Here is a 21,806-nt window from a genome sequence, read left to right on the forward strand (position 1 = left end):
TATATATGTATGTGTACAGGAGTAAAGCGCAGGCGGGCCGCGCCGCGGCCGAGCGGTGCCCGCGGCCCGGGTCCTGGCCCTGGCCCTGCCCGCGGGGGGCGGCGGGGCTCCCCTCGCCCCGGCCGCTGCGACGGCGGGGCCGGGGCCGGGGCGGGGGCGGAGGAGGGAAGGGAAGGGAGAGGAAGGGGGGAGGAGCCGCCGCCGCCGCCGCTGCGAGGCGAGCGGGCTGCACACACGGCCGGACACGCACACGCGGAGGCGCGCGGCGGCCGCGGCGGCGGCGGAGGAGGAGGCGGCGGCAGCAGGGGGAGGTCGGCGCCTGGCCGCGCAGCCCCGGCACCCTGCGCAGCGCAGCGCGGCGGCGGCGCCCGCCCGCCCGGCGGCCGCAGCCCTGCCTCCCGCCCCGGCGGCAGCAGCGGCGGCAGCTGATGTAAGGGCGGCGCGGCGGGGGCTGCGCGCCCGCGGGGGGCGGGGGGAGGTGGCGGCGCGCGGGCGGCCGTTGGTGGCCGTTGGTGGCCGTTGAGGCGGCGGCATCGCCCGGAGGCGGCGCGTCCTTCACGGGCGGCGGCGGCGGGCGGCCCCGGGCGGCGGGCCGTAACCTTGGCCGCCGGCCCCTGCCGGGGGCGGCCGCCGGCAGCCGCTGCCCGAGGTGAGTGAGGGCGGTGTGCGTAAGTACATATATATACACACGCACATATGTATGTGTCTGCACACACTCACGTATGTGCGTGTGAGAGCGGCTGTGTGGCGGGCGGTTGAATTCTCCTCTGCGCTGCCAGCTGCGCGGCTCGCTGTAGTTTCTCAGTGTATCCGGATTTTGTCGGTGCTGGGCGGTGTGACAAATGTTTCTGTGCAGTTAAGTATAACTTCGGTTTTATTTATTTATTTTTTAAAAGAGAAAGGAGAAACAAAGGAAGGCTCACCTCTGAAGAGCTTGGTTTGTTTCCTTTCGGTTAAATAGGGAGAGGTCCCTCGGTATACCCGCCTTGCCTCTCCCTGTGTGCGTGCATCTCATTTACACGGGTGTTTTAAATCACTTGCTGGTAACTTTCAAAAGCGAGGTGCAAACCAAGGTTGCCATTTTGCCAGCAGGACTATGCACAGTATTTGATGCATGGCTTTGAATTATGTGCAGTCAGACACCTGTTACTTAACCCTGCTTATTCGTTCCGATTACTGTTGTCCTGCCTTACTCTTCTTTATTTTAACATCTGAAAGTAAATTTCGAGTTTTCCTTTAAGCTATACTGGCGTCTAGTAGAAAACCAAGAATCTAGCGCTTTAGTGCGATACCTAATGTGTCTTTGTTAGGTAATGCTTTCTCAAAAGGAGATGGCTTTGTAAAGTTGTAGAGTAATCTTTATCTCCCGGGGGGATTTCTGTAACGTTTAAGTGTCCGTGGGGTGCCTCTGGAAGGCAGGCGGTAGGGGCTGCACACCATCTGAGACCTGTCCAGTACAGCTCTTCAGTAAAGTGTGCATCGTATTCGCTTAATGGCTAAATGATGTTTAGTGTTTTCCAAACTTCACTTGATGTTGTTTTAGTGAATTTTCAGATTAGTAATCTCAGTTAATGTGGCTTGTACAGAAAACATAACATTGCTAGTTCTACCAATGGATGGAGCAGGTTCTGTCATAACACATTTATATTATGTAGTTGATTTGAGCAGTTTAAGCAAGCTGGCAGTGTTACTCGTCTGAGTTCATTTTCTTTAACTTCTGAAAGTGTAATGTATGCTATGTTTGCAGGCTTTCTCCAGGTCATGGTTACACAGTGTTGCTATGTACTATAGAATAATTGTCATTGTACAGAGCGGAGCAAATTTATTTTGTACAGAGACAGTTTATAAATACAAATTGGAAACAGATTTATTCCTCTCTGCAACTGATAATTTCAGCAAGTAATTAAAATAAATTGCAGATTTCAGGCATGAGAACTCTCTTCAACAACTGTTAATGCCATTCTACCTTCAAATGTTAGCTTTGATTCATCTTTTGATGATATCACTAAAACTAGGTATTCATATTGAAGTCAAACCTCTGGTGGAAATACAGCTGTGTGCAGCTGTCAAAATAAAATTTTAAGATCTGATTTAATTTCTGGATGTGGATTTGTACTTGGTAGAGTAACAGTGCCTTTTATTTTATAGACAGACGCCCACGCACAAGGGCTGTGTTCTGAAACAGAATTTTCTATGTCATGAATTTATGCATAACATACACTCTCTACTTTTTCTTAGCATGCAGGGAAGAAAGAACCTTGAGGAGAAAGAGATAAAGACCAAGAAGGGGAAAGCAGAGATATCATACGAGTTTCCATTCCTGACAGAGAAAATACCTCATTGTTATATACCAAGCAAAATCATTAGTTGTGTTCTGCTTTCACCTTTTTTAAAATAGTGGCCCAGTCTTTTGGCTTGAAACACACTGCTGACTTCTGTTGCAGACTTTGGCCATTTGTTCCAATAATATCTGGCAGTGATGTGAACTTGGAGCTATGCTGTGAGGGCGTCAAATATTTGTTATGGCTTTGTAGGAAGTAATGGCTTTATTTTCACGAGGTTTACCAAGTATTGAAAAGTTGGAGGAGCATAATTTCCAATATTCCTGATATTATTTATTTAGTATTTCCTTTGCACATTAGCTTGTTGGGTTTTGTATTCTACTTGTGTTGCTTTGTGGTTTACTTTCCTTGTGGTAGTTTTAGCGTCTCAATACCTATTCCTGCTTGTTTATAATTTGCAGCAGAACAAGTTTGGAGATGGCTGTTTTAATATTTTGCTTAAAATGGAAATAATTCATTTCCCAGGGGAAGGGGAGAAGAAGGGGCAGGGAAATATTTATCAGAATTTTAAAAGTGAGCACAGAAACAGAATTCAGGCATCTTAGGGAAGAGTGGCTAGCTATGAAGATAGATACTTCATTGACTTTTAGGGAAGACTGATTTCCACTGTAGTTTTAATCATCTGTCCCCATTAGATTTGGGGAATTGTTTTAAGTTAATTTAGAAGTGAAATATTCCAGTTCATAAAATCACTGGTTGGTTGTTAGTGGAAGCTATTATTAAAGGTTGCACAAAGCACTATTTGCAGAATCGCTTATTAGGAGCCTGGGCTTAGTTCCATTACCTAATAAATAGGTGCATTGTGCCACTTCGAATATTGCAAAATTGCTAGCTTCAGTTCATTTACTTATTTTGAGATCTGTATTACATACTCATGGTTTTGGGAAGACTCTTTGATGTCTGCATGAGTTACACATAGTGGGTATGTTTGTGATCCAGACTGTAAACTTCTCAAAAGTTTTTGATTATACTGTTTAGGAGGTCTTATTCTTCTGTAACATGCATGTGTAACACTTAACCACATCAAAGTGGCTTAAGTGCATTCATCAAAGGCTCAGATAAATTTTATTCATTGGGATTTTTTGAGAGCAGGCTTTGTGGTGGCCTTTGCTGCTGTAAGAAAAGTGAACGTTGGCTTGACTTCATTATGTGATCCTTGGATGTTGTATACCCAGAGATTGACCTGTTGTGAGTTTGAATGTATAGATGGCACTGCTATAAATATCACAAATACTGTGCTTTGGCATTAACTAGCCTGTTTTGCTTCTGTTCTCAGCCTGTGAGCACTAAGCTGTGAAAATGTATATTGATATTTCTGGACCATCTCCCTGTGGTAAAGGTTTATGAAGTTTGGTAAATATGGATGAAGAGATTTGTCAAACTGGAAGATGACAGATTCCCAACCTTCTTGTATTTCTTTTTTCCTTTTTTTTTCTTCCTGTTTCCAGAAGTCATGAAATAGTAAGATCCATATTGCAAAAAGAAATACTGATGTCTGGACAGAGCTACAAATTGGGGAAGAATGTCAGGACAGCTCTTTTACAGCTGTCCTCACAGCGCTTATGTCAGGACTTTCTCTAGTTTTCAGGGCATGGCGCTCCCGAGCGGCTTGTGTGACACAGAAATAGATGGTGCAGCACTATTGTGGCATCAGAGATTCCTTTCCAGCAAACTTCTGGATGATGAGTCATTGGTCTTGTCCTGTGAAGTTATCGCTGTTCGGGTCTTGGAGGAAAATGAGAACTTGCGTCCCCTCCTTTTGAAGACTTACATCAGATTGTAAGGTAGTGAGGTGCTGTGGGTTTGGCTGTATGAGTTCTCAACTGAGGCAAACACTGCTTCTAATACGATAGCACAACACCTCGCAGTGTGTAGGCATCATCCACTGGATAAAGAACTCAATAAAGTGGCACCTAAAGATCTCATTCTTTTGGGGAGGAGAATGAAGCAGAAAAACCTATCTTCCTTTCCACTGACAGTCCCAGCCCTTAGGCAGGGTGTTATGAAGTCGTACTGGCCTGCTTGGCTTGTTACGAGGCTTTGATGAATGGCATTTGTCAATGATGGTAATACCTGTTCATGTTTGGAGTTCTACGAAGCACCAGCGAGCCTTTCCTGGGGGAGGGAACCTGTTCAGGGGGAGCAGTGCAGGTGTTGCTGAAAGGTTAGATTGCCATAATGTAATGAGTTTGTGCATGAAAAGGAAAAAAAAATACAAGGTCTCCAGCTTCCCCTTCTTTTCCATTGCTGGTTACTGGTGTTGAACTCAGTCTTGATTCCGTCCCACTAGCAACTAATGAGGAGTCACAGGACAGCGTAGATTACAAAACCCATGAATGTGGAGGTGAAGCAGGCTTGCTGGCATTCACCTATTTAATGATCAAGTTCATGGAAGTCAGATGAATCTGTAATCTGACTTCTTGCAGCTGCTGCATGCTGTCTGATAGAAGATTTACTCTGTAGCAAAAAGTGCCCTGCTGTTCCATTTCTCATCTTTTCTCCTACTTGTTACAAAAAGAGATGATTGGAAATTGAATTCAGAGGTGATTGGCATCTGTCATACTTTTAAAGATACCGCCTTTTTTCCAATTTTATAGGGAAGCTATTCCCTTACTATCAAATGCATAGGCCCTGGACACAGACAACTTAGGGTCACTTGCTTGGTCTTTTCTCAAAATAAGAGCTTATTTCTTTATCCAGGAACTTGTAGCTCGGAGCTTTAGGCAACAAAGATGTGGCAGTCTGCTTGGACTGTGATCTACTATATAATGTATTTGTGCAGGTCCTGAAACTAGTATTGCTGAAACAACCAGCACCTGCAACTCTGCTCTCTCATTTCTGAAAAATTGACTCGATTCAACAGACTTTAGGACTCTCAGCTTGTAACTGTCTTTGTGAGCTAACCTTACAGTTGGCCAATTTTAGAAGACTGAGAAGATGTGCAAAGGTGTAGGTGTTAGGATCAAAGTGATTGCTGTGTTTAGATTGAATACTCTACGTATTTCTTTTCCAGATGTTGTGTTTATAGATCATTTACTTCTATGAGATATTTTAATCCAGGCGTTTAGTGCTTATATTCTATTGTTTTCATGTACAACGCTGTATGAAAGTAGGAATATGTAAAGAATAAAAACCAGATATAATCCAGCTATGAAAGAGTTAGGTAAAAAGCATTTATTGCTGTGGTCGGTCTGGCAATATGCTGTCTGAGAGAGAATATATATTCAATGTAAGCAATGTTTGTGTGTAAAGAGGAAAAAAAACAGTATGAAATAGGTATTAAAGAACAGACTGTTTAATCTTAAAGTTGCAGACAGGTTTCCTTTTCCAACAATTTCTATATTCAACTTAAGCCCACATGCACGTACATTCCTGCAGACTGGAAGCAATCAGTCAGGATGTTAGTGACTAAGAAAGGGGACAAAAGAGAGAGAGCTCTTGAAAGGTTAATAAGAAGCATCTCTTGGATTCCAGTGATCTAGAGTTTCCATGATCCTGCGAACAATGTGATGTTGTGGAAAATAACAAGCAATAAGGGAGGTCTGTAAGATACAAGCTGTGGTTTTGAACAAGATAGGTTGGAAGGGAGCTTGTCATGACAAAGTGGCAATTTTCCCACCTTGATCTTTTAGGGGCTTTCATTCCAAAACTCTGCAACAATTTCTGTTCCCATTCTTCTCCTCCATGAACGTTTTTCTCTACTATGCCTGAAACTGCAGTCTCTCACATTTGCTTTTTGTTTTTCCTTGCTAATCTTGCAAAGATGTTTGTTACTCATGTTGCTGTGCATGCTGTACCTCCTTCATGTGCAGGTCTTCCCTACTGCGCTCTTAGCTTTGAATCTGCTCTGGGTCCAGGGTGCTTGCCCCTTTCACTGCCTTTGGATGTCTGCTGCAGCTACTAGTACAAAACACAAGTAGGAAAGGAGTTGATAGCTATTTTAAGGGCTTATTTCTGTCTTGAAATACACAAAATAGAATAAAAATTATTTTTAAAAAAATAAGAGCAGTTTTGAATATCTTTTTTTGTGGATATAGGCAAGGTAAGGACATGTTGCTCCAATTCATACAGAATTCCTGTCAGAGTGAGTGGAAATGGAGGATGAATGCTTATTGGAAGTATGAAGTTGAGATGTGGAGTGGTTACTCGCGCTAAAATAACCAAATGGAATTAGTATCCCTTTCCTAGGAGGGCTCTGATCAGGGAAGATAGTGTTTTTTTAAGGAGGCATGGAGACAGGGTGAGACGCTGATATGAATTTGTTTGCAGAGATGACAATGAAGCACAATTCTGTTAAAAGAGAGATTATATATCTCTGCCTTATGATGAAAGGGACTGTGTGTTGCTCCCAGACCTTGACTGCAAGGCAGAAGGTGGCTCTTGGACCATTAAAATTTTTTTCTTTTTCAGATACAGCTCTTGAAGATTGGTGCAGATTAAGTATGATCTCTGCTGGATGCAGAGAACTGTACTGCATGTCTGACATCAGCAAAGAATAGATTGAGTAATTATTTCTTTCTGGTCTTATGGCCTGTGTTACTTGTGCACTACTTCCCTAACAAAATATGTTTAGGAATAGTTGTCATACATTAAATGACAAGGGAAGATGAAATGTGATTGCAGGTATATCAGAGCAGCTAGCAAATTAGGTGCTGCAGTCTGGCATAAGAGCTGATAGTTGCAGCTAACGTAATTGCTTTGGCTTTACAGCTCATTTTGTAATTTTCCCATTAGAAATCTCCTGTATCTGCGTGCACTTGCAGGTGCAGGGGAGCTCCTGGAAATCCCCCTTGGTGTGCCTGTCATAGGTGGTTAGATAACCTAACAGGGTGCCGTTATCTGCTGGGATTGCTGAATTCCTATGCTGAAGCTGGAAGTGGAGGGTCTCTCTGCTGGGGGAAGAGGGAGGTGAGGGACTTGGATGGAGTAGTCTGTCTGGAGAGAACTTTTGGCTGCTGCTGGTCATCCTGGGGAGGTGGTAGGGCCATATCCTTCCTAGTACAACAGCTGTAGCTGGAAGATTGTGAAAGGCTCTGCAGTTGCTCTGAAGCTACAAAAAGTAGCCACCTCCATACAATTGTATTTAACCTGTAGAGGGTCCATTCATGCTCTCTAACTGAACTGATACAGCGGATTGTTGCCAAATCCTTCGAATTTGGCAGTATCTAGCAGAGTCTGACTTTTTGCTGATGCTCTGTTCTTCAGCTCTGAAATGTACAGTGGCTTGTTTGGACCCCTGACTATCACTGGCACCCGAGAAGAGAAGTAACTTCTGAGAAGACCTTGGACCAGGACAGAACAAAATGGACATGATTTTTTAGATGAGTTAGTTATGCTTTCTCTGCGTGTGGATACTGTCAGCATAATTTTACTAAACTCCAGCAGTCCCTCATCTACTTGATTTTATCTTAAAGCATTATGAAAGTTTGGTCCTGACTGCTTCTGCCCCTTTCCTCTCCCCCCCCAACACCTGAAAGTCTACTGGGATCTGCACATATGCCTAGCGCAGCCAATGGCTGATAAAATGGTCTCCTTTGAGATATCCTAATGAGAGCATAAGGTTGACTTGGAAAAGTCGTGTAAAAATAGTTTGTAACTGTATACCGTTTTGTGCGCATCTCTTTATACAAGGAAATATCTTACAGTTAAATTGGTCATTGCTTCACATAGCAGAAGAAGTATTTGTACTTCTGAAGCTTTTATGGGAGTCATTGCCATCCTTCCCTTGTTGAATTAATGAAGACTAACACCTTGGAAGAAACATATGGTACTTAACTCTTTTTGAGGCAAGTTCAATTAAAAAGTGAATGTACTGGTGATGACCATGATAACCTGTATTGGTACTTTTTGTGTTTGAATGCATGGATTACATATATAGAAATTAGCACTCAAAATATCTCTTTTGAAAACTTAGCTGTTAATTACATTTACATTAGAAACAGAGAGACAGCTGATGATCACTAGGCTCTCTTGAGTGAGCTGATGTTAAAGATGAATAGATGTTTGGATGGATAGGAAGAGGAAACAGCAATGTCAGAAAGGTATGACAGTCATCTGCATTTTACTTCTATCGCTCTAGATAGTTGTGTGATTGTTACTGTGGAGAAGTGTTCAGTGTTGCAGCTCGGTTCGGTTGATATGGAAGACACAAATCTTAATTGTTGTTAGTCTAATCAAGTTCATTTAAAATTCTTATTAATAAAGTCTGCACTGAGAAATTGTGGTCCCTAAAAGTAGCTTTCAGCTGGTTTGTGTTTATAGGAACCACAGTTCGCTTCTTAGACCTTTATCAAGTAGTCTAAACCATGTATAAAAATGCAGTCTCTATTACTCTGCTGCATTTTCATTTTCAGTGCTTATCCTTTCAATGAGTTGCAGGCTCAGGAAAGAAAATGTTATGTTGTTTGTTGGAACAGTGACAGTCCACCAGTTCATTTCCTCTGTCTTCTTTTTGAGAAAGGTAGATAAATGGTGCTCTCAGTTTTGTGCAGATCCCTGTGTGTTGGAAACTTAACAGCTTTTCTATGGTGAGCTAAAAGTCTTGTGTAGAGTACATGCATTTCCAAGTGTGGGGAAACAAAAAATAAGTATTTGCAGTAATTCTTTGCTATATGAACAAATATATTTGTTTTGTAAATTCCTCTTGTATTTTAAAACACATTTGAGGTGACAGCAATACTTGTGTTGTTATGAGCAGCTATGAGTTGGCATGAAGCAGACTTTTTTTAAAAAAAGGTGAGCTTTGTTGCTGGGAGCATCTTTGTTTTAATGATCTTTGTAACACTTAAATTTTCAAAACTAAGATGAATCTGTCCAGAAATGCATGCTGTAATTTATGCATCTTAGATTTAGTTATGCCCAATTAAATCGGCAGTGCTCTGAAACATTCAGTGATCTCATCTAACTTTCACTTCTAAATTATCATGGAAAGACTTTGCTCACTTTAATTCAGTATAATCACTTCCCCTCTCCACAGTAGAACATCTAAAGGTGAATATTATGAAAGCAAAGATATATCAGACTTCTCAGGTGTGGGCTTATGTTAAAAACATCTATTGAATTGATCTGAAATTATGTAGAAAGAAAGGCAGAAAGTTCTTCAGGTAATTTTGAATCATCAAATGATTGATATGGTGAGTAGTTTTCCACGATCAAGGTGCTAAGCAAAGTGGAGATTACTTTAAGGTGTTTGAAAACTGGAAAACAGCTTTTGAAGTGCAAAAAAGCAGAGGGATTTACGCTGTTGGGTTGAATGTTGCATTATATAGTTTTTAAGAAGTTGATTCTGTCCCCTAGTGTAGTATATATACAATATGTGTGTGTATACACACACACACACACACACACACACACATAGTGCATTCTTTATGAATTTTCAGGTAATTTTTTCATTTACTCCTTTTTTATTTTTCTTAATGGAATCGTTTTCTTAAGAAAACACAATGTTAATATAGCAAAACCCAAGAGAAATTTTCCAGTCACATAAAATTACAATGGCATTTTTGTAGGCTTAGTTTTTGGATTATTTCGTTTTTCCATTCTTTTAATAAAGGCTGATATCCAAAAGAATAACTTTAGCATCGTTTAAATGTAAATACCCTAAGGGCTGCCTGCGTAATTTGAATATTTTAACCAGAAGTTGGATTGTCAATGTGTTGGTTCATATACTTCATCTGAAAGCTCTGTAAAAAGTGTACCTTCAAAGTGTTAGAAGCAGCAATTATCAGAAAAAGATGTCAGTTTTGTTAAGAGATATCAAATTTTATACCTAAAAGATAAAATTATAGACCTTTGGTATTTGTAATGAGTAATTCAAATAATGATGGCTTTTCTGGTGATGCTTCTTAATTTCATAATCTATAAATATGGCATCCCTCAATAGCTGAGAAGCTAACTGATCATTTGAATAAAAAATGGGTGCTTCTGTATACATGAAGTAAAAAATAAATTTCAGACTGTCATTTTATTTTTGCAAAAGTTGAAGAAATGAAATCTCGATTAATTTTAAATCATATAAAGTAAATCTTTTAAAGGTGACTGAAAGTGGACAAATCCACTTTTTTCTTTAAATCTCTTTACAATATCATTACTTTTAAATCCCCCCCCCCAAAAAAAAAAAAATGTTGTATTAAAACCTTTGGCAGGGCATGGTTTGCTTAGGCAAGTATTCTGAAGTCCTGCAGGTAAGGTTCTGAAGGTAAATAGTACATTTTTTCATGAATAAAATAAAAATTTAACAATAGAAGTTGGCGCTTCATGTTCAGCGATATCTGCTGGTAAATTGTGGCATTTTTGTTGTAACCATGTAATCTAAGTCAATCTGAGCCTCAAGTGTTCAACTCTAAATGACTTTGTGCATTACCTAAGAAGTCTTTCAGAAGGATGTGCCTCTTTATCTATTGTCTTCTATTGTAGTCCCACTATGGTTGGGTTTCTGCATCTGAAATTTTTTCAAATAAGGTTTGTATACTGTCCACTTACTGGTTTATTTTTTTCTCAACCCACCCTCTCCCTTTTTTCTTTTTTTTAAAAAAAGAGGTACTGGAGATGTGATTTGATTCAATCTCAGTGCAGCTCATTCTGAGCTAAGCCCCTGAGATTAGGATCGGTGAGATGATGTTCTCCAAAAAAACTAATGAGAAGCAGGGAACGTACATCTCGGCATTTTTCTCTATTACTGCTTTTGTCCCCGATTGGGCTTGACGTGGGTAAATGGCTCTATAAGCAATGTCTAACTCTGTGCTGCTAGCATCATTGCTGTCTCAGGCCATGTTTTGGCCTTGTGAAGGTTTGAACAAACCACTTAATTTTCTCCCACTTTGTGGCTTCCCATCTTTAGAAGGAGACTAAAAACACTGCTGCCTTGCTGGGTATTAGTGAAGCTTAGGTAACACTTGTCTGCAAAGTGCTTCGAGTGCTGTTATAGCATATTATTTTTTTTGTATCACTCACTGCTTCTAAGAAGTTGGCAGCTGTTTAACAACGCTCAGCAGCAAAGCTAAAGACAGAGTGAAAAAAAGGTATTTTATTTGTTAGATAATTAAATAGCTTCTATTTTTTCTGTCTTTAAATTAGACCTGACAAAAGATAAACAGGCTCTGAAAAGTGTCACAGTGTATGTAATATTCAGAAGTAGTGGTTATATTCCTACACCTCTTTGAAGGGCAGCACCACCCTGACAGAGCTCCCTGACACCCAGACTGGGGTGAAGTCAGGAATTACTAGGAGAATCACACCATCTATGAGGAATAAAACTGACTGAGCATAGTTACTGTGTGTAGTAACATCTATCTTGCTTAGAAAACATAGCCTTATGTAATACTGGTAGTATAGGAGCCCAGCTTGAAAATTTCGCTGCTGTTTGATACTGGTTTAATAGTTCCACAGTCTAGCCTCTTTGCCCTTTCTTTTGGACATTGGCTGATCTAGCTGTATTGCGAACATTTTTTTTTCTTTTTTTTTTTCTGAACAGAGGCTTGTATCTGTGATGACAGTTGCTGTGGGTTAAATACAGTGTGGCACCCCTGACCCCAGCATTCTGATTATGATAGTTTTCCAATACCTGTGTTATCTTTCTGTCACGATAATACCTGAAATGAGGGCTTACAGTATTGTGAGTGAGGAGATACACAGCAGCTTTCTGCAGCACACGGAAGAATGTGCATGCTTCCAACTTCCAACTAAAGTATCAGCTGAAGTAATACAAATATCAGAATTCAGGAACATTAGATAGGTTTGGGATGATCCCTTAAGGATTCTTTCTCCATGCCCTAAATTGTAAGGTTTCTGGGGCAGGGACTATCTTTGTATTATTTATTTTATGGCATTTATTGCAATGCGGCCCTTATCTCTTTTTTTTTTTTTTTTTTTTCCTGATTGGTGACCATTCACTGCTACCTCAAATAAGATAATACACTGCAGTACAGAATATATGTGCCACTATTTTATATAAATTAAAAAGGAATGACATTTGTACTGTTCAGTTCAACATACTGAAGTGTCTGAAAGTATAAAGGAGCTTTCAGAATGAATAGGACAATTTGGTATCTTTTTATATTCCAACTCTTGAGGCCTTTTTCTTAAGTGTGATGAGAGGGCTTACAGAAGTCCGCAGTGTGTATGTTAGTAAAATGCACTTTGCTAACATACTTCTTGATCTTGAGTTGCAAATTAGGAGGTAGTAAATCAGGGGCATGAACGTACTGTATCAGGGCAGACTCCCAGGAATACTGCTGAATGTACCGAATAAGGCATTGCTCATGCTACTTAAGCAGATGTGTCATGTAGTATTAGAGACCATTGTCTCTAATACCTTTGTTATGGAACAGATCCTGTTTGATTTATAGCCCAGCAGTAGGAAAGTTCCGTTCTTTTCAGTTTTAGAAGTATAAACTGATGCAGGATATTTATCAAGCAGATTTTTTTCATAGAGTCTTTATGACACCAATCTTCCAGCAAAAATGTAAATATGCTGCTTAGTATTATTTCTAGCTATGAGGATTCCCTGTGTAAACCCTTAAGTCAGAGCTTAACTCATGAGCTGCTTTTTTTTTTTTTTTTTTTTTTTTTTTTTTTTTTTTTTGGCAGCTGTATGGATATAGTCTGAATCAGCAAAACTTACTTAAAGGGACACTGTCAAGTCAAAAACCTTTTCTTTTTTTCTCTCCTCTGTTTTCCTCCAAACAATGAACTGAAGCAGCTGCATGCATCAGGGCTGCCATTGAACTCCCCTATGAATTTTACAACCCATTTCTCTAGGTTCTGTCATTTCTATATCTTCCCTCTTCCTTTTAGCTCTGTGGAAGGCAACAGAAAACAAACCATGAACAATTTCAGTTGCATAGTTGGATAAGAAAAGCAACAGGAGAGACTGGGACAAAATACAATGAACTATACAAAGCATATGTCTAGAAAAATGATTCAACTGTGCAAAAAATTATTTGATATTTCACATTCTCAGGGCACTTAGAGATCTAATAAGAGTTCTGGAATCCTTTTTAGATGTTGTACATTGGTATTAAAAAAGATCCCGAAGAATTTATATAATCAGTATAGGATGATTTTACAACTGAATACAATTTTTATCATACAGGTGAGAGAATATAAGTGAACATAAGTAAAACAATTCTAATTACACATGGTAAAAGTCAGGCTAAAAACTCAAGCTGCATGTTTTAATAATTTTCAAACAAGTGGGACTTTGAAGTTGCTGGTATCCCTTTTAAGCATAAATCTTGACGATGGACATCCCGTATAGGTTTAACACAGGTTGGTAATGGCTACCATCACAAAAGATTTGTTTCAATAAAGCCTGCAGCATCAGACCCAGGATGTTTGCACAGTGATGCTCTGTAAGCCTTTTTTTTTTTGCAGATGTGTAATGCTCTAATCTGTTTAGTGGGCAAATAAAAGTTAAACTATGTCTTGCACTCTTTTTGGGGAGAAGTTAGCAGATAGGAAATCTGGCAAGCCATATCAGATTTTACCCCAGTGCCCCAAAAATGTGGCATTGTACTTACAGTTTAATGCTTTAACTTGTTATCAAAACATTATTGCAATGGTCCTTTTTGAGTGGATTTCAACTGCTATCCAGCATCTGGAGAAGTGTATTTACTTTATTGCATTGAAATACCATGCTATTTCTGTCACAATAATGCCACTTTCAGCTAACTCTTTGCTGCTGGTTTCAGTGACAGCAATCAAAATTGTTTTGAAATGTATCTCATTATTATAATGATTTTTTTTCCTCTTATATATTACCAATAAAAACTAAGTTTGTTTTATATTTTGAACTGGGTATATGTTCTATGTGGGTAGAATTAAAATAAATGTGTGTTTAAGCCAGTTATAATCTACTTGTTCTAACAAAATCTACAGATCTACAAGGAAAACTGCTGGCATTTAGGCCTTGTAATGCATTATAAAGAGACTACAAGTCAGAGACTCTTATGGAATTAAAATAGATTGGAGAGCAGCATAAGAAAGGGAAAGAAAAAGAGATAGTTGTGTGAAATTACATGTCTATGTCCTGTGGTTTGCCATCCTCTGTTTTTATTGATATCTGGTTGAGTAAACTTTCCAATGCTGCCTCCTTGAACTTGTAGCAAAGCAATTTTGTTGTGGTATAACATCTGCTAGCATAAAAATTGTTGTAAATATAGTGCTGCATCTTCACTCTGCAGTCTCGTAAGAAAAAAAAAAAAAAAGATGATGAAATGGAGTGTTCCCTAGAAGCACAGATTCATTTAGTAATTAATGTCTTGTGAAATAGTAAAAAAATGAGTAAAATTTAATGTCTGCCATGGAAAGGGATAGTGTGAAAAAGCTGAATGCCTTATTTGACACATTTGAAAGTGTCAAATAAGTTCGGGATAATAAAAGCACAAATTGGAACATGCTATGTTGGGGTTGCTTGTCTATGTTTAAAAAATGAACAGTAAGACATGAACTACTGGTTTCTGAAAAAGGGGGCAACTCCCCAAAAGAGCGCCTGAGCTACAGTGGAAGGGTTTCTGTGATCATGCTGAGCTTTCCCTGGAGAATCCCTTAGACTATTGCATTTTATTTTAATGATTTCATTAAAATAAAATGCAGCAGCTGGTGGCTTGCAGCTTAAAAGGAGTATCTGTCCTCTTTCCATCTTCTCGTCCGCTGCACATTCCCTGATACCTACGTTGGTTGCTCAGGCTGTGTGTTGGATGCTGGAATTGCCCCTTCTTAACTGTTTGGTTTGCATGTAGTAAGAAAAACCTTAACTGTACTCATAGCAGAACACATTTGCTTTAATGAAAATTACTGATTTCATTGGCCAAAGCAGAATTAGAGCATTTACACCTAACTGAGCTGGATTCTTAGTAATGCTATACCTGAGGTCTTCAGTTACTATTTTCATCTGCAGTGAGTAATTTCATAGTTGAAATCTTCCTCGATTGCAGCAGGATAACTTTGGTTCCAAAAAGTTACTGCAGGTGCTTGTAAAAATACTTTAAAATCCTGGAAAACCTAATACCCACCTAAAATATAAGTAAAAGTACCTGCAGATACTTCAGGATAGTATAATCCTGTAGTTGTTAGGTCTCAAGACAGAAGATCTGTCATTATAATTCCTTTTCTTAGAAGGATGTCTTTCCAGACATTGTACTAAAATTTTTGAGAGTGGAATTGCAGATTGTGTTTCTTAGGCCGATTATATTTGCATACTGATATGAGTTTGTGGTATCTCAGTTTTGTTTATGTTGTACAAATACTGCTGTTGTTTATTGCCTGACTTAAATTACTCAGTTTTATCAGATAAATATAATGTATTCACTGTAGGAAGGAAGTCTGAAAGACTTATTTATTTATTTACAAAGAGATAATTTTGTTGGGTGTACCTAACTATTACTAAGCAATATGCTTTTCATAATTTGAAACCTGGGGATTATATTTTATTTGGAATCCCTGTGGGAATAGCCTGCCTGTTTCAGGAATTCAGTCAGCTGAATCTTGCTCAGCAGAGATCAAAAAGTAGATTTGCTTTTCAGATTAGCTGTATGGCTCCTTATCCTGAGTTGAGAAGTTTCTTGACTCGTGAATGTGCATGGCTAAGGTCAGATGTAGGACTAGTAGTTAGTGTGTGTTATGTATGATACTAGTGGTAGGATGTGTACTTTTTTTTAGTTAATAAGTTTCTAACTAAACTCCATTAACCTAAATGCAGTTGTGCTTAATATGCCATGTATGTGGTTTATGAATGTGTTTTCAATCATACTATTCCTTTGACATAGACAAATGAAATGTAGTTTTTTCGTTGCCTCTGGAGTTACTGAAGAATAGCTCTGTATTTAGCTGCTTCTTTTGTCTGTTTCTGTGAATCAACCATGCAGTTTTTGCTTCCTTGGAAATAAAAAGCCTTATGGTCTGCAGTCAGTACTGTTCAGGTCAGCATCAATGAAGAAAAGGTGGAGAGTTTTCTGATTACTGAAGAGGCTGCTGAGCTTCTGGATTAATACGTGAAATGTTCCAGGAAGATATGCCAGAGGCTCAAATTATGTAATGCTTTGAACAGGAAGCCACTGAGTTGTGTGTAGAGTGTGTCACCAACAACAGACTGATGTCCCTGGCAAGGCTCCACTCCAGGAAGGAGCTGAGGTTTTTCAAAGGTTTCGGATGAGAATGAGCAATTCGGCAGCGTGGCCTCTGCTAGAACAGTCTGCCTCGTTGAACGCAGGACCTGGCAGCGTGCAGCCTTGCTGCCTGCTTTTAGGAGGCAGGGTGCTGATATAACATTGATTTGGTAAGTGTGGTTTCCTGCCCATGAGTGTGTACCAGCTGGCACCATCTTATCGAAGAGCTAGTGTTACAGCGAGAGTGATTTTTGCTTTCTCTCTCTCGCTTTCTCTCTCTCGCTTTCTCTCTCTCGCTTTCTCTCTCTCGCTTTCTCTCTCTCGCTTTCTCTCTCTCGCTTTCTCTCTCTCGCTTTCTCTCTCTCGCTTTCTCTCTCTCGCTTTCTCTCTCTCGCTTTCTCTCTCTCGCTTTCTCTCTCTCGCTTTCTCTCGTGCTCTCCTTCTCTTCTGAAAAAGAATACAAAGAAAGAAAAGACCTTTTTAGAAATTTCACATGTGCAGGTTGCTGTACAGTGAGTTTAGGTCTAACTAACAACTAAAAAGCAGATAAACTATAGTTGATGCTCTTTTCTGGCACAAAATGAGTGAAAGTTCGGTGAGTAATGACTGCTTCAGAATAGGATATGTTCATGGACTAAAATAATCATTATGAGTGAATTAAGATACTAATGGTCTTGTCTTCCAAATCAGGTGCTCGTACGCCAGAATCAGGCAAGAGGTCCTTATCAGAATTTTGAAGTATCATCTCCCAGTGGGTAACTCAAGCAAGTGCTCTTCATTCCTAACCAAGTGTCATTAGTTACAAAACAGAGTTGCAGGCTTTTAGGAATGTGTTTCTGTCAGGTCATTCTCTCTGATGATTTCGGAGAGTGACGGGTGAAAAGAAACCCTTGCGTTCTGGATCAGTGTCAAATCACATCTTGTTTTCCGTTAAGGAAAAAAAGTAGTCAAAGGTTTTGAATCTATTGACAAATCCAGCATCTTAATGAAGGTTATCCATCCTGTTGAGGAATCATCACGATTTATCTGAGGACTTTGAAAACTTCACTTCTCTCCTTGCAGGTTTTGTTTCTCCTTTCAGGATTTTGTAAGTTGTGAGAAAACACGAGAAAGAGAAACAATTTGGCAGAACTATGTTGTGTGTTTAAGGTGATAGAATAGTTTAGGTCTCTTGTCGAGAAATACACGTTTATGAACTTCTGTTGTGAAAGGTAAGATGCAAGACCTTTGTCTCTTGGTATTCATTGCACTTTAGTAGAAGGATTTAAAATTGCATTTGCTGTCCACGGCATGAAACAGAGGATGTATGTGATTTCAGCGGCTGAACTCTGATGTAACCTGTTTTCAGTGGGATTTTGAGGACAGTTTTTGTGTTGCTTCATTGTCTTAGTGCCAGACAATACCACAAAATTTCATGTAAATATTAGGAATATTTTATAAATGAATACAACAATATGAGGAATATGTCCTATCACTGAACATGTGCCATCAGAGCAAGACATGGCAGACTTATTCAGTCTCTCTCATCTTTCCAGTAGGAAATCATTAAGTATAATTAAGTATAATCACCATGTCTTCTGAAACCTGGGGGCAAAACAAACGTTTTTCTCAACAGTTCACTTTCAGCTTGTATTTCACATGTATGACTCAGCTGGTGAGCGCAGCAGATCTCTGCAGTGTAAAGTAGGAGCTGCTCTTTGTTCAGGCTGAAAGCTGGTTTGAATACTCAGCCTTTTCTTGAATTTGGCATATACTGATGGAAATGCTTGGCTCCTATTCTCTACCAGCAATTCTGATTCTGGTGTGTGTTTTTGTGTTTTTTTTTTTTTTTTTTTTTTTTTTTAGCCTTAGCAGTTCCCTAGTGACACAAAACCATATTTTTACATTCACAGTGATAGCTGATTGGCCAGTTTGCTGTTCTGTTATGAATGTGCTTACTTTACTTTTGAAGAACTCTGTTGAGAAGACTGAAGGTTGTCTATCATCATATCACCTTGTGTTCTTTCTAGATTCTGCGACGCTGCCATAACATTCACTTTTGATGCTGACTGATAGTGAGAACCGTAAAATCCCTTTTTTTGCTTGCTCAGCTGTTACTGGTAGATGACTGTTAAATAATACTGAGACATTTTTCCTCACAGGATTTTGTTTCAATATAACCTTTTTTGATAGATTGGCAAGCATAAAATATACAAGGATGCTTTCCATTAGGAAAGGAGGAAGTGAAACAACAGCAATTTTAATAGCGCTCTCACAATACAAAGAATTGGCTAATTAGTTCATGGGGTGGGAGGTATTATGTGTACTACCTGATTGTCATTTGTGCTAGACAGAATAAAGAACTGAGTTGCTGAAGCTGGTAGATATTAAGTATATTTAGAAATGTTTGTCGAGAATGGAAAATAGTTTACTGTTGATGTTTTTCTTAGCTAGTGTTCACAGATCCTTAGCAGTTATCTGTGAATCCCTAGGAGTCTGCAGACCCCAATGTGAAAACTTGATTGAAAGCCAACTTGTGATGTCCCGGTTAGAAGAAAGACTAGTGATATTATTTGTGGTGGCCAGTGATGGATACTGGATCCTTCAGGATTTGGTATTCCCCATTACATGGTAAGGCAGGCTATGGCAGCTTATTGGGCATTTATCAAACCTCACATCTGTGGTCTGAAGGGTTGTTGTTACTTGCTTTCATTAATGAGGAACCATGAGCAGCAAGAGACAAAGATCAGAAAGGTTCTGCTAATTTTCAGAGAATAATCTGAATGCCTAAAATCAGACTTGTGAGTGTGAATACCAGAATAGGTGTTTATATATAGCCCATTTTAGAAGTTTAAGTGTTTAACTTCTATTGAGTTCAACTTGCGGAACAGTGTTCAGCAGTTTTGCCATTGAGATCCTGTGGTATCTATCTGGCCAGGGGCTTGGGAGGTAAGGATTATACAATCAATGATCCTTTATAAAAAGTAAGTGTCAAGGTTTTTAAGACCAACTTATTTACCTGTTTGTTTGTTTGTTTTTTCCTTGGGACAGGAGAGAAATTAAAGCTCTGGGGTTTTATTATGTTAGCCATTACAACCCACTATGGAACAAACTTGAGGCTGCAGCTGCAGGCTGTTTACCCGTCCGTAGTTAGGTTACTGTGAATTAAGAAATGCTCTGCATTGCTACCATGTAACTGAAACTTGACTCTGGCTCTAAGTGTTTCTCTCAAAGAATTTACAGTCTCACTAAAAGGGCCATTGGAGATTTTAATGCAAACAAGCTTCTGAAGAAGTACTTAACTCGAGAAAAAAAAAGATTTTTGATATTTGCATAACTAAAGAGAAACTGTTTTTTTCCATTAAATTTTATGATCTTGTACTTGTCTGTTTACATGGCACATGAGAAATTTCAGAGCCCAATGGCAATTTTTATTCCAGAAAGCTGTAAACAATTAAAGACAATTGAGAAACAGATTCTGTTTCTGTTTTGTGCATTAGATGTGGTATGATGCCACTGATTTCAATGAAACACTGCTGATTTTTATGCTGATGTAACTCTGAAATTTGATCACAATCTGCAAGAGAAGAAAAATATCCAAGGTGTGTATCTCGTTGCAGACTAGTAGAATAATCTGTTTGTATCAAAATATTTTTGTAGCGTCTTTGTTTTTCCATCAGTAACATGTTTTGAATAGTGATTTTTATTTAGGGCACTGAGCTGGCTTTAGTTGTCCCTAGAAATAAGTGTAGAGACTCTCATTCTTTTGTGTACGGCGGTTGTGAGATGGGGGAGACACAGTGATACCTTGTCATGTAATTTAAGGCTACTGAGGCGAGCCTGAAAGTGCATTATTATAATGAGAGAGTTTGAGGCATTAAAAAAAAAAAAAAAAAAAAAAAAAAAAAAAAAAAAAAACCAAAGGCACTGTGTCATCTTTTACTAGAAGAATGCACTGTCAATATTTAATAAAAATAAAATACCTAACTACCATTCTCTCAGTTACTGTTTATATTTTGGAAAAGTTACTGTTTTAATATAATTTTTTGGCAACTTCAGAAGTCTTCAACCTAAAATCTTAAAGAAAATAGTTTACTGTTATTTATGATTTGATACAGGCCCAAATCATTAAAATTCTTCTCACTGCTGTAACTGCAGCTACCTTGGTTTGCAGTCCCTCTAGCAAACTACTTGGGGCATTTTGTGCACTCTGAGCCTCTCAGTTCCTAATCTTTCTGATTTTTTTTAAATATATCTGTATCTGTATAAATACAGATATTTTTTTCTTTTCTCCTGTACCTCTTAAAATGTAAAAGGTACCAGGTCAGATTTCATCCTGAGTAAATGCTCTGAATATTAGACGTCAATTTATTTAACTTTAAAGGAAAAAAGATGTAACGTAATTATAGAGCTTCTCTCTTAATGTTCAGGAGCTGATGGTAGAGATTCAATTGAAGGTGCCATTATAGTTAATTTTATACTATTTTCAAAATTGAAAACACTTTTTTTTTAAACATATCTTCTTTTATAAAGCATAGGTTTCTAATTGAATTTGAATTTGTTTTTGCACACTGTTTTGTCATCCTCATTCTAATTCCCGTATCTCTGCTGCTTTGCTTATTTAGTGCTTGCTAACACATTGCTTATTGCTTATGTACATTTTGAGTCTCATACATATGAATGACGTAGATGAAGAATTGCTTCTGTGCATTTAAAAAACAGAAAAAGGAACAATTGGCAGGCAATTGGTAGCATTGATAGAGATGTGCCAGTACTTCCTCCTTCCGCAGAGGGAGCTTGGGGGAGAAGTCTCCCTTGAAGCACTCACTTCATGATGTATATTGCAGAAGATGAAAATATTTAAATTTAGAGTTCTGCTGTTGAGCCATCAGTGCACTGATGTCTTAGGCTGAGGGAATGATGTCAGACTCTTTACCCACTGCACTACCCCAAAGGGCTGAAGTGTCAAGTGCACTAGGGCTGCTAGTCCCTTCCCCACTCTGACAGAAGCAGAAGACAAAGCAGAAATGGACATCAGTGAATTAATTGATGTTTTCATCACTCTAGAGTGCTGGCAAAAGTAATGGGGGAATGTGTTTTGGCACTAAATAACCTTGGCACAATTTACTCTCTGCCCATAGTAGGGGTGACAAAGGGACCTGATTACGTAAACCATAAAACATCAGTTTCTTACCGATTTTAGCTCATGAGGTATGTTTCTCACACTGCTCATTCTTGGCCTCCATCAAAGGGTTACTTTCTAGTCCTAAATGCGTGGAGAAGTGGATACTGCATATTAGATTCAATTGCAGCTAAGCTTTTGCTTAGATAACGAAGACAGAAGGGAAATTCAAAATAGAATGAACTTAAAAACTTGCTG

General features: G+C 39.1%; 1 protein-coding gene across 7 annotated transcripts in view; it reads left to right on the plus strand.

Moving 5' to 3' along the window:
- Positions 1-365: 365 nt before the first annotated feature.
- The window catches only part of PLCB4 (phospholipase C beta 4), a 223,036-nt gene continuing 201,595 nt past the window's right edge, over positions 366-21,806 (plus strand). For 5 of the 7 annotated variants that reach the window (XM_062571531.1, XM_062571537.1, XM_062571535.1 and 2 more), the window contains exon 1: positions 565-649. The gene's annotated coding sequence lies outside the window, so the exon portion shown is untranslated. Of the gene's footprint in view, positions 431-564; positions 650-738; positions 856-21,806 lie in introns of those variants that run through there. The other 2 variants (XM_062571532.1, XM_062571533.1) reach the window with 2 other exon arrangements.

This window comes from Rhea pennata, chromosome 3, assembly GCF_028389875.1.
Source record: "Rhea pennata isolate bPtePen1 chromosome 3, bPtePen1.pri, whole genome shotgun sequence".
Classification (NCBI taxonomy): Eukaryota; Metazoa; Chordata; class Aves; order Rheiformes; family Rheidae; genus Rhea; species Rhea pennata.